At 41.2% G+C, this 13,641-nt stretch overlaps 1 protein-coding gene across 2 annotated transcripts in view; it reads right to left on the bottom strand.

The window, feature by feature from the left end:
• The window catches only part of LOC128570448 (myosin-13), a 69,649-nt gene extending 64,749 nt beyond the window's left edge, over positions 1–4,900 (bottom strand). Inside the window, exons 1-2 of one of the 2 annotated variants that reach the window (XM_053569603.1) lie at positions 4,869–4,900; positions 2,575–2,622 (exon numbers count right to left, since the gene is read on the bottom strand). The gene's annotated coding sequence lies outside the window, so the exon portion shown is untranslated. Of the gene's footprint in view, positions 1–2,574; positions 2,625–4,868 lie in introns of both variants that reach the window. The other variant, XM_053569602.1, reaches the window with a different exon arrangement.
• Between the last annotated feature and the right edge of the window lie 8,741 nt (positions 4,901–13,641).

Raw genomic sequence — 13,641 nt, 5'->3', positions numbered from 1 at the left:
ATATTATTAGAAAATTCATAGATATTTTCCTGTAGGTAACCTAATTTTGAAGGCTCAAAGTTACCATTATAACAAATACTGTCAGAGATAACATTTTGTAAATAATGGGAAAAAAACCAGGATTGGTAAAAATAGGATAATATTTGCATAACATTTAGACAGTGTGCTCAATATGTCTGTACTAATGATATTAAGGAGTGTTCCTCAATATTGAATGGGCATCTGAATCCAACTAGGAATTTTCAGTAGGTCTGGAACGGGGTTTGAGATTTTAAATGTCTCACAAATTTCTCAGCTGGTGCTGATATTACTGGTTTACATTTTTATAGCAAGGGTATAAGGTAACTTTTAAGAACAAATCTAAGGAAAAAAGTGAATGAAATAAAAATAAATAATACATAAATAAATACAAATAGGTAAATTAATAACATTAGTGTTACAAGAACATTGCAAAACTTGTGATGGTAGTATAACCATAAAGTCTGAGGGGTGGCTCACACCTGTAATCCTAGCACTCTGGGAGGCCGAGGCAGGTGGATCTCCTGAGCTCAGGAGTTCGAGACCAGCCTGACCAAGAGAGAGTACCCCTCTCTACTAAAAATAGAAAAACTAGCTGGGTATCATGGTGGGCACCTATGCTACTTGGGAGGCTGAGGCATGAGGATTGCTTAAGCACAAGAGTATGAGGTTGCTGTGAGCTATCATGATGCCACAAGGTGACATAGTGAGACACTGTCTCAAAAGAAAAAAGAGAGAGAGAGAGAAAATAAAAGAAAAAGGAAAAAGGCTGAAGTTGAGGAAAGACTACAATAACTGATGGTCGAACCATATTATTTGACCTTGCAGAAAAACAAGACTTTTCCATCAGGGCCTTAAGTCACTGCCAATTTCCAAGTAGAGATTTATTTTTCTCCTTCCACCTGCTCTATTCTAACTGTGACTCAGAACGCTGTATCTCCTGACTGTATTAGTTTATGATGCTTCAGTTAGTTGTTCCAACCATGTTCTTTCAAAGGTATGTCCAGCCTTGTTGAATACCTTCATGCACAACTGTTCTCCTCTTTGGACAGGTTTGACAGGCCCCAAAGAAGACAAAGATTCTTCTTGCTTTAAACTAAAATCTTGCTCTCTGTAACTTCATGCCAAGAGATTGTTATCCAGCTCTTGGTAAAAGTAGAACAAGTTCAAACCTTCCTGAAATTCAACTCTTCAGCCATCTGATGGCTTGCTCTGAGTTCTCCTTAGCTTTCTCATCTGTTAAGTAGCTCCAGCACCATCTTCATTTCCTTCTTCCATGGCATGTTTTCCAATCTCTTTGACTTCTGGGACTCTGTACTCCTGTTAATCTCTTACAGTGTGATATCCAAACCACATGTCATCCCCCGTCACCTCTCCTGACCAAGGTGAAATGCCTGAGGTGGTGACTGCCTTTGGCAGCACATGACGCTGCTGACTCACCACTCACTGTTGAGCAAAGCCCCTCAATCCTCTCTGCACTTAGTACAGTTGCTAAGTCAGATCTTCTCCCTATTTTTATGCCACTGTGTGTTGGGAGGTAAAACTTTTACCCAAAGGTAAAACTGTTCATTCTTCACTGATTTGTTTTTTGCTGCAGTTGTCCTTGTTTTGGCTGGCCCAGGCCGGGTTCAAACCCACCAGCCTCAGTGTATGTGGCCGGTGCCCTACCCACTGAGCTATGGGTACCGCCTTGACTGATAAATTTTACTTTGTTAGATCTGACACAATTCTCCAGCGGTGACTCATGCTGTCTCCCAGGTTCTATCCTCAGAAATTCCCTTCATCAGATTTTTCTCTGTACTAAGAGCATGACTTGTCTTTAACATCACATAGCCCTGTTCCTTCAAATGCCCCTGTCTTGAGGGGCCTTCTCACTGAGATGGCCACCCTTGCCCACCTAATCTCCATCGTTACTTTCTGAATGATTCTCTGTGTGTTTTCACTGTGCCATGACACTACTCTTGACGTTCACCCCTCTCCTGGGAACATCACAGCCAGAGTTTCTTGTCAGCAGCTATGCGGTCGTGACTCAATTACACTTTGGCTTTTTAAATTCTTAATTCATCTAGAATTACCTCTCATAAACACACATTTTAGAGGGAAAGGGTTTTTATTACCACGGTGGGCATAGGTTTGCACAGATCCCTCCTCATTCTCTCAGCATTACTTGGAGTGAAGGCAGAGCTGCTTGGATTCAGGGGTGCGCACTCTGCTCAAGAAACGGCAAAGTCGGTCTGTGAGTAAAGACTGAAACTTGTCCTTGTCCATATTGTGTTCTGGGCCAACCAAGTACTGTTTACTGACCTGGAGCTCCTATGTCAATGTTCTGCACTATAGTTTATACACTTTAGTCTAATGAGCAAATTTGGGAAGCCATGCTTCCTTTGGTAAAACCTGCATATTTTGTCATCTGCCTTTAAGAATACTTAAGTAATTGGTCTCAACTTCATCAATTTCAGCTCTTTAAGAGTGTGGGAAAAATGAAAATGTGTCAAATAGGGTTTGCTAATTTCACATATTTCATGAATGAACAATCAAGCTGAAAGTGACTCTTACCGTTTTGGTTCCCAAGCAACGGTCAGTGTCCTTCAGGAGTAAGACGTCCTCTTAGGGATGATTCCAGCAATAAAAACAAACAAACAACAAACTGACCAAATGAACTATAAAGTAATGCAGAAATGAACTATAAATAAATGGAGAAACTGTGTCTGTCCTAGTTTATCTACATTTAAATTGATCAACGGTGGATGGCGTGGAATGAAATAAACTTGCCACTTTGCATTTTTACTTTTTTTTTTTGAGACAGTCTTACTATGTCACCCTTGGTAGATGCCGTGGTGTCATAGCTCACAGCAACCTCACACTCTTGGGCTTAAGCCATTCTCTTACCTCAGCCTCCCAACTAGCTGGGACTACAGGTGCCCGCCACAACGACCGGCTATTTGTTTTTTTGTTGTTGTTGCAGTTATCATTGTTTAGCAGGCCCGGGTGGGTTTGAACCTGCCAGCCCCAGTGTATGTGGCCAGCGCCCTAACCACTGAGCAATGGGTGCTGAGCCTAAATTTTTACTTTTGACTAAAATCATCATTCTTTAAATAATTGGTTAATTACAACAATTAAGTAACAGTTTTTTGAGAACTTTCAGCATGTACAGTGCACCACTGTACACTCCTTAAGTGGGTGTGAAGAATAGTCAAGTGTGGTCTTTGCTTTACAAGAATGCAAAAATTCAGTAAGGGGTAAGAGTTATGCTGAAATAAATCTTTGACCAAGAAAGAGTAAGACACATGTTGTAAGAGTCTACACAAAGTATTTGCACGACTTTGCTTCTGATTGGGGGACTATGCAGGCTCAGGAAAGAAAGGAGGGAGGGAAATGATCCAGATTATAACTTGGACACTTAGGGGCAGTTATCAAATTCTTTTGGCAATAGGAGAAAAGTTGTGAATTATAGGCAAAGATTTCTTTACTCTCTTAAATGCCCCCAAATTCCCTTGGAGAAGATGAAAGTAGGGCAGCTGAAAACTTATCTGAGACTCTAGGAGTTTATAAACTACATAGCTATCTCAAGGAGTCATGAATGTCTGAAAAAATTTCAAGACCGAATTTAATTTAAACAAACTTCCCATCCACCACAGAGCACTTTCATGGAACTGGGGGAGTAGGTGGTGGAATCCCATTTAGGCAGGAGCAATGGCTTCCTCTTCAGCTTTTGGCTCACCACTCTAGTTTCCTCCTTTCCTCTCCTTTTATTATTATGCTAATCATCTCCAGCTATGCAGAGATTCTCAGTTAAATGATTCTATATTATATTCTGAATCCTGAGTTTAAAAGAAAACATGGAGGCAGAGCTAGCTATAGCTTTCTAATACCAGCTCTGTTAAGTAGCCATTGTGATTTCCTGGGGCTTTGTTTTCTTCTGTAAAATGAGGCAGATGGATCAGAAAATCTCTAAGATCCCTCTCAGTCCTAAGAGTCTATGACAGAAAGTGCTCCTTTAGAGATGGTGGTCTGAAATCAAAGCATCATAGTCTCCCAAATCTCGAGTCACGTTATGGCAGCGGTTCTCAACCTGTGGATCATAGGTTGAATGACCCTTTCACAGGGGTCACCTAATATCAGATATTTGCATTTCTATTCATACAGGAGCAAAAATTACAGTTATGAAGTAGCAATGAAAATAATTTTATGATTTGATTGGAGGTCACTACAACATGAAGAACTGTATTAAAGGGTCAGGGCATTAGGAGGGTTGAGAACCACTGCAAGGCATGCCATTGCCTTGTTAGACGTGACCCCATCAAAAATCCACAGGGCATGCTGTGAAAGGTCAGTCCACAAACCGGTCCATAGTACCAGACTATAACGCATTCTAAAGGTCTCTAAGGGGAATAAAATACTTGGGATAAGTTCTTCCCACAATCATCTCTCAGAAATTCTGACATGAGAAAAAAATTTAAATAACCATGAAATGTCAAATAGTAGTTCAAGCAATCACAGAAGACATATTACAAGTTAACCTCTTAATTTGCTAACTGGACAGTAACCTAAATAATCAGAGTTGGAATTATGCATTACATTCAGTTTTGTTCTGCAGGTGGATTTTTTTTTTTTTTTTTTTTGGTCTCGCAGTTGCTTATATTCTTGCCTTTTAAACCTTTGTAAAAGCTTCTTGAAAGGCAGTTGTCTCGTCTTGCCATCTTGTTTGTGACCTTGCCTTTAACACAGGACCTTACACCTCGTAGGCCCTCAGTAAGGGCTACTGTTTTGCTGTCCTTTCTTGACGGGTAACCTGATCATAACTGTAATCATAACTACATGGGGCAAAAAAGTGGGTCCCCCGTGAGCACTTACCTAGAGATGCCGCAGTCGGAGCAATCTCGGGAGCATGCCCCCCAGCTCTCTTTATACTCCCAAATCTGCCAGCCCAGCACTCTAACTTGGCTATATTTGGGGGATCACCATTTACTTGTTAGACGTAAATGCGTCGAAGCCCTGATCTCTCACTCTTGTTAAGTTACTTGGATAAATGACCAGCGGAGGCTGCATAATGCCAGGTCAGCTGTGTAGGGATTTTGATGTTGGACACAGATCTTTGAGACTTAGAGAGTCCTAGGGGCTGAGTAGAACTGGGGCAGAGTGTGCTAAGAAGGTCAGTGAAGGGCAGAACCACGGGATGGTTTGGGTGATCAAATAGTATGAACAGTAACCGTACCTCACTTGCCTAGCATTGATATGGAATGGTGTGCTCCTGTTCTCAGAAATTTCTGAAAAAACTTAAAGTTGAACCACTTAACACTTCCAGTCTTATTTATTCATTTATTTGTTTAAAAATCTATCAGAAGGAGTTTCACCTTTCGCTACTAACAAAAATTGATTCCCACTGGATAAAAGATTTAAACTTAAGACATCAAACTATAAAAATACTAGAAGAGAGTGCAGGGAAAATGCTTAAAGATATACCTCTGGCAATTGAAGCAACACCAAAAATATATTACTGGGATCTGATCAAGCTAAAAAGCTTCTGCACAGCTAAGGGCACTGCACTGTAAGTAAAACAAACAGACAGCCTTCAGAATGAAAGAAGATTTTTTGCATGTTATGATTTAGCAAAGGTCTGATAACTAGAATCTACAAAGAACTCAAATTAGTCAATAAGAAAAGAACAAACAACCCCATTTCTTTGTGGGCAAGAGACTTGAACAAAAACTTCTCTGAAGATGACAGATGAATGGCCAACAAACACATGAAAAAATGCTCATCATCTTTAATCATCAGAGAAATACTAATCAAAACCACTTTGAGATATCATCTAACTCCAGTAAGATTAGCCCACATCACAAAATCCCAAAACTACAGATGTTGGCATGGATGTGGAGAGAAGGGGACACTTCTACACTGCTGGTGGGATTGCAAACTAATACAGCCTTTTTGGAAAAAAGTATGGAAATTTTTCAAGGAATAAATGTTAACCTACCATTTGATCCTATAATTCCATTACTAGGTAACTACCCAGATGAACAAAAATTATTTTACAACAAAAACATTTGCACCAGAATGTTTACTGCAGCCAAATTCATAATTGCCAAGTTGTGGAAGCAGCCCAAATGCCCATCAATCCTTGAATGTTTAACAAATTATGGTATATGTATACCATGGAATACTATGTTGCCATAAAAAGATGGAGACTTTACATCTTTATGTTTACCTAGATGGAGCTGGAACATACTCTTCTTAGTATCTCAAGAATGGAAAAAAAAAAAAAAAGGCTTGGTGCCCATAGCTCAGTGAGTAGGGCACTGGCCATATACACTGAGGGTGGTGGGTTTGAGCCCAGCTGGGCCTGCTAAACAATGAATGACAACTGCAACCAAAAAAAATAAATAAATAAAAAATAGCCAGGCATTGTGGCAGGCGTCTGTAGTCCCAGCTCCTTGGGAGGCTGAGGCAAGAGAATCGCTTAAGCCCAAGAATTTGAGGTTGCTGTGAGCTGTGATGCCGTGACACTCTACCAAGGGCGACACATAGTGAGACTGTGTCTCAAAAAAAAAAAAAAAAAGAATGGAAAAAAAGTATCCAATGTACTCAGTACTATTATGAAGCCAACGTATAATCACTTACACATTCATGTGAATGATAAAATGCAAATGTAGTCCAGAAAGAGGAAGGAGAAGGGAGGGTAGGGGAGAGGGGGAGTGGGGGGAGGGTATTTGGAGGGATCTCACCTAATGTGCACAATGCAAGGGTGCATTTCAAAACAACTAAGAGTATATTATAAATGTCTCACCACAGAAAAAAGTATGTGTGGGTAGTGCCTATGGCTCAAGGAGTATGGCACCAGCCCCATATACCTTGGGTGGCGTGTTCAAACCTGACCCCGGCAAAAAAAATGTATGTGAGGTGATGGTTAAGTTAATCTGTTCAATTTAAGCATTCCACATTGTATATCAAATCATCACATTGTACCCCATAAATGTATACAGTTATAACTTAATAAAAATTGTTAAAAATATCCATGGGAAAGAAATCTTTCCAAATGTTGACAGCAGAGATGAAAAGAATATATATGGACATGAAAAGAATAAATCTCTCTCCCAAGATTAAACTAAGTGCTGAAAGGAGTGGGATGGACAGAGGATTGGGTGAATGTACAAGGTATTTGAAAACCATAAGGTGTTTGTATTTATAAAACATTAACAGAAATGTTATTAATCATTATTCATACTTTCTTTTTTTTGAGAAAAAGTCTCAAGTTGTCCCCTGGGTAGAGTGCTGTGACGTCATAGCTCACAGCAACCTCAAACTCTTGGGCTTACACAAATCTCTTGCCTCAGCCTCCCAAGTAGCTGTGACTACAGGCACCCGCCACAACGCCCGGCTAATTTTCTGTTGCAGTTGTCATTGTTGCTTAGCAGACCCGGGCTAGGTTTGAACCCACCACCCTAGGTATATGTGGCCGGTACCCTGCTCACTGAACTACAGGCACCGCCCATTATTCATAACATTTTATTTGTTTTGGAGGAGGGAAGAGATCCAGAGTGGAATAGTGTTTGTGTAGGTAATAATGATCTTTTGGCAGTATTTTCTAGTTCACATAACAATTTTGTATTTTTTTGTGTGTTTAATTTTCTCTATAAGCCTAAGGGACTTAGACTAATCATATTAGTGTTATTCCCAACACCCAAATGTGGAAATGGAGGCCTAAGGGGATAAATGATTGGCCAAAGTTCCCGTGGCTAGTAGGCCACAGAGCCAGAATTGGAACCCTTTGATTTCTCAGTCTAAAGCCACACTTTTCCCTCTGTCCCCTATTTTCTCTTAAAGGAGGCTGACTTTTTTTGAAAGTAAATTTATTTCAGGTTAATGTGAGAGTACAAACAACAAGCTCAGAATATCTGACTTTGTTGGGTACAGTCCCTCTTGTGATGGAGGCTGACCTTTGTAACACTGAGGGGAACATGGAGAAGGTTCTAGGATTAGGGACTCAGAGTTCAAGGCTTAGGAACGAGACTTCCTGTGATGTTTCAGGAAGGTCGACTGGGCAAATCTGGTGGCAGGCAGCACAGAACTAAAATGATATTGGGGTTAACACAGAGGTGAGGGAAGGAAAAATGAGCTGTGCTTATTTGTGACAGATTTCCAATGCCCAGAGAAGGAGTTCAGGCATTATTCTGAAATTGCTGGGGACTTTCGAGGTTGTGAGCAGGAAAGTTACAGATTACACACACACATACGCACACTCACACACATACATGCACATTTGGAGATGAATCTAGAACTAGTGATGACATATAATGGTGAAGGGAGGACCTGGAGGGCTGGAACTGCTTGTGGTCTATATAATACAATGTTTTCTTTTTTTGTTTTTTGCAGTTTTTGGCTGGGGCCAGGTTTGAACCCACCACCTTTGGTGTATGGGGCCCGTACCCTACTCCTTTGAGCCACAGGTGCTGCCCTATATAACATAATCATGCTGAGATGATCAGACAGGCTCTGATAACCCGAGGGACGGTGGGAAGTTAGACGGCTACAATCTACATCAGGTGTCCCTGTGGATTCAGATGTATGTTAAAATTCTTCATAGCACCAGAGGGTCGCTTTCACAGTGGTTGTGCCTCAGTGGCTCTGAGTCCATTTTGCAGAGTCAAGGAGAAGAGAGTTGTATAGGCTTGTAGTTTTTCTAAACTCTCTCATGTGGCCACAGCAAGAAAAGAGCACTTTGAAACCACAGGAGGTAAAGGGCCTGTTTAAGACCTCTGTGAGCTCTAGGCTTAATTTTGGAGGTCTGTTCTGTTTTATACATGGGTCATTGCGAAAGTTTTGAGACACAGAAAAAATCAAGAAACTGGCAGTGCCTGGAACTCAGTGGATAGGGCACCAGCCACATACACCCAGGCTGACAGGTTCAAACCTGGCCCGGACCGGCTAAATAACAATGACAACTGCAACAAAAAAAATAGCCAGGCGTTGTGGCGGGTGCCTGTAGTCCCAGCTACTTGGGAGGCTGAGGCAAGAGCATCGCTTACGCCCAAGAGTTTGAGGTTGCTGTCAGCTGTGATGCCCCAGCACTCTACTGAGGGCAACATACTGAGACTCTGTCTCAAAAAAAAAAAAAAAAAAAAAAAGTCAAGAAACCTAAAGTTTACGTGGACATAAACAAATGAAGCCCTCGCTCAACATTGGTAAGGCAAGGAAATTGAAACTCTCATGGGTCAATCAGAAAGGACTCTGTGGACTGTGTTTTTAGATGCAAAATAACAGACCATAACACAGTCTATCTGAAAACTTTTGTAGTGACCTATCAATGTATTAAATCCACTCAATATAATTTAATATCTACTTACATTGAATCTAAAAAATAATCATGGTGTAAAATTAAGAGGACCTTGATTAAATAGAATAAAAATGAGATTCAAAAGGAAAGAGAAAACTCAAGGATTCCTTCATGGGGGGCTTTGGGGCTTTGACAACTGCTGAATTTCAGGGGAGAAGGGGAATCAAAGACTCCTGTCTTCCACGCAGCCCTCATTTCAGCCTAGAATCTAGGGCCATGGCCCCAGCCCAGTTGACAAACTGAAGGAGGAGAAGACCAGTGTAGATTTTAGACATACTGAGGTTGAGCTGGTATGGCAGTGTGAGATGAGGGCTCAAAGTTTCACCAAGTCAAGTGTGAAAATACAGGGTCTGTGTGTTGGGGAGATCTGTGCGTACGGAGATGATAGTTAAAACCATTGAGAAGGCTGAACTCTCATAGGAATGCTGTGTGCTGAGGACCCCGGAAGAGCAAATCAAAACAGAAATATCAAAAAGAGGGAAAAAATAAATAAAAAGAAGTTAAGGTCATTCTGAAAGATAGCAAACACCTGAGTGAAACAGTAAGGTCTTTTGTTGGAGTCAGAAGACCTGACGGGCCCATGTCTTACTTCTGCCATTGACCGACTGGGGTGAACCAATCATCTCTCTCAGCAATTCTGGAGTCCTTTCCCCTCAGCTGCAAAATCAGAACAATTATTTTTTCTGCCCAGATCACTAGGATGGTATGGCATCCACATGAGTTACTGTCCTTGGCTGCCTGCTGTACCACCACCTAGATGTGGCTGTTTCTGCACGCAATCTGTTTCCAGCCTATGCCAAGTAGGATGTTGTCATCTTTACCAACCAGACACAGGCCTCAGCATATAATCCACCATCACCAAAAACATAAATAAGCAATGCACATGTTAACTGAAGATTTTGAAGGAGAGACATAGAAGAGGATTATATTACATACCTTGGGATGAACTATTCAGTTTCCATCAGAAATATCTGTTCTACAAAGTCTTTTTTTCTTCACACTGATGCTGGTGGGCGTTTCCTTTTTCCCCCAGGTGTTCCCCCAACCCCAGGTGTTCCTCTTTTATGTTTAATATTTTAAACCTGCATCGAAACCCCAGGTAGTGCATCTCTACTCATCTCATTTTTCAGCAACATAAAGTCCTCAAATACAGAAGACTATTTCCATCCTTAGATGTAATCTTGGCAGCCATTTATTTTTACTCCCATGGGACCTTTTGGCAGCGAAGGGACTCATCTTTATTTTTCTTTTTAGTGTACACTAAAAAGTTTGGATGTATTTATACACCAGAGATGCCATCGTAACACTCAAAATAATAAAAAAATTCATCACCTCCAAGAGTTTTCTTGTGCTGGGGTGTGGGAGGGTCTCATCATCTTTATTTTACCACTCTGCCCTTTAGTCCGTGGCTCCCAGCCCATCTCTCCCAAACTTGACAGGAGTCCTGAGGATTTTCTCCAGGATTTTCACAAACTCATTTCTTCAACCTTAACGTGAAGGTCACTTTATTATTAGTGTCAAAAAGAAGTCAAGGGAGGTGACAGTTTCAAGAGAGAGGATACCATGAAAGGCATTACAGAGACGCTGAAGAAAGAGAGGCGACCCACAAACAGAGCCTGGGGGGCTGGGCAGGGAGATCTTGACAGCAAGGTCAGTAGGATGGTGGGGGTGGCAGCTTTGAAGGCAAAGGATTAAGGAGTGAGCAGGTGTTCAGGAGGAGGAAAAAGTTTTTCTGATTTCCCCAGGAGTAAATCTCCTCCCCAACCACTACTGAAGATGCATTCAGAGGACATGTCACTGTGGACAGTGCAGTGGGAGGGAGAAGGCAGCAGCAAGGCCAGATAGGACTGGGAACAACCTGTGATTGAGGTCATTCTGCAGAAGGCTACTTGAGAAGAAAGGGCAATTAACTGTGCTAATAGCAGGATCACACCTTACCCCTTACAACTCAGGGTATCTACAAGTTCATGGAACAGATGAAACTTCAAAAAGCAGCAGGAAGTTTCCAGCCAAGAACAGAAATTTCTGGGTCAAAGTCATGTCATAGGGCAGGTACATTAATGAATGACACTAATTCATATTTCAACTGAATGACAATATTCGATTACAGAACTAAAAAGGGCCTTGAATTATTATCTGCTCTGATTTCCACCTAACAGAATCAGAAATTGAAGCTCTGGACACGTTGTCTAACTCACGCTAAAGGTAAAAACAGACCCCTCCTCATTTTACTTTCAAACTCCATGGAGCACGTTCAGAACTCTTTCAAATACAACACATAAACTTCTTCACTGCTGGTACTTATATGCTGAAATTTTGTGAAGCAAGAAGATGATGGTGGTTATCGAGAGCATTGTTTAAATTGGGTCTCATTAAATGTCAGTGAAGAGATAGACTTCCTCAGGTGGGAAAACCGAGGCTTGGCAAAGGTTAGGTGACAAGTCACGCAGCTAGTCAGTGGCAGAGTGGGAGCTAAAATAAACATCTTTGCACTCCAAGTCCGGTTTGTCTTTGCACTACAAGACAGCTGCTTCTGGCTTTGCAAGATCCTGTAAGACACTAATGCTCTCAGAATTATGCACAAACCAGGCATCGTTCTCTGAGAACATGGAGAGATTGTGTGAATAACCTGGGAACATTTTGTTCGGAGAAGAAATCCTACCAGCTAGGTCTGTACAGTAAACTAAAGACTTTCCTGCCTAGATTTGTAACCTTAACTGATGCCTGTGAGAATTAGGATCTCTTGCGATTTCCCCTCTCCTCCCTTTTGGTCTGTTGGCTATGTTTTCCTTAGTTCTAAAAGAACTGAAAATTCTATTAAAATTCTGAAAATAGAACTGGTCTGTTAGCTATGTTTTCTTTAGTTCTAATAGAACTAAGGAAAGCATAACCAATGACTTTTAACTACCACCACTGAGGTCTTAAACAATGTATTCTAAAAATAAAAAAGCTTATTCTTTGCTGGACACAGTCAAAAGATGTATTTATCTCACTAAAATCTACATGATAATATAGCATCTAAGAATGCGCCTTGAAAATCAGAATTTGGGGGCTTGAAATCTGACTTTGCCATCTAAGCTACCTGAATTGGGGCAAGTTACTTAACCTTTCTGAGCCACAGTTTCCTTATCTGTAAAATGGGAATAATAACAATACCTAACTAATGGAGTTCTTGTGGCAATTAAATGAATTAATCAATGCACGCAAGAGTATTGTTTGGGGAATAGTTTGGGAAAGGGGACAGTGGTTAGGACCATGTCAACAGAGGAGCCTGAGCTTTAGAAAATATGAGTTTCCTCTGGAGAACACACTAACCACTGAAAGGAGCAGAGAGTTCTGGAAACCAGGTCAATGTGTTCTGTGTTGTTGGCTCACGTCTTTCATGTTGCTGTCTGGTGAGGCCTACCCACTGACCGCAGCTACCAGCTGTCCATTGTCCACCTAGATCTCCCATCCTACCCACTGTGTACAGTCAATTTCCTGTTCAGACAGCCCAGGACACCCTCAAGTCAATCTCTCTTCCAATCCTTGTCCACCCTCACACAACAATAAAACAAATCCAGAGAAGATGGAGCTTAAGTACCTGAAAGTAGAGTAACCAACCTCTGTGGTTTATTGGGATTGAGGAAGTTCTTGAGACTTTCAGTTTTAAAATCAAGTCAGTCTTTGGTAAATGGGGATAAATTCATTATGTGCCTGAAAGGTTGCTGGGGATGTGATGGCAAAGTCTTTAAGCCTGACCAAAATGGGGCTAGATGGAACCAATTTGAGATCTCTTACCAAGCTAGAATGATGACAAAATGTACACCTGGAACTGCTAATTTCAAAGCTGTAACACATATTCAGGATTCAGCAGATAGCCAGCAAAATAGTGAGCATGCATTCATTCATCAAAGATTCCCTACTATGTGCTAGGAGCATTTTAAATACTGGGGACCAAAACAAAGTCACTAACAGATACGTAATGTCAATTAATGACAAATGCTCTGAAGGAAAGAAAAAAGAAGTAAGGAAAGGGTCGCTGTGTGGTGTCTAAGTATATTGATCAGGGCAAGATTCTTTGAAGAGGGGATACTTGAACAGATAACTAGTGAAAGTAAATGAGAGATCCATGAGACTTCGAAAGGCGGACAAGTGTTCTAGGCAGACGAAACAAATACAAAAGATTCTGGAAAGTGGGTGTGTCTGCACAGGAACGCTCAGAAAGGTAGGCGGGGCAGGGTCAGCCAGTAAGGAGGAATGAAATGTCAGAGATAGCCAGGGGCCAGATGGTTTACAGTCTTGCGAAA

Source organism: Nycticebus coucang, chromosome 18 (genome assembly GCF_027406575.1).
Source record: "Nycticebus coucang isolate mNycCou1 chromosome 18, mNycCou1.pri, whole genome shotgun sequence".
Taxonomy (NCBI): Eukaryota; Metazoa; Chordata; class Mammalia; order Primates; family Lorisidae; genus Nycticebus; species Nycticebus coucang.
Note: the sequence above shows the minus strand (reverse complement) of the source record. Positions and strands in the feature narration are given on the sequence as shown.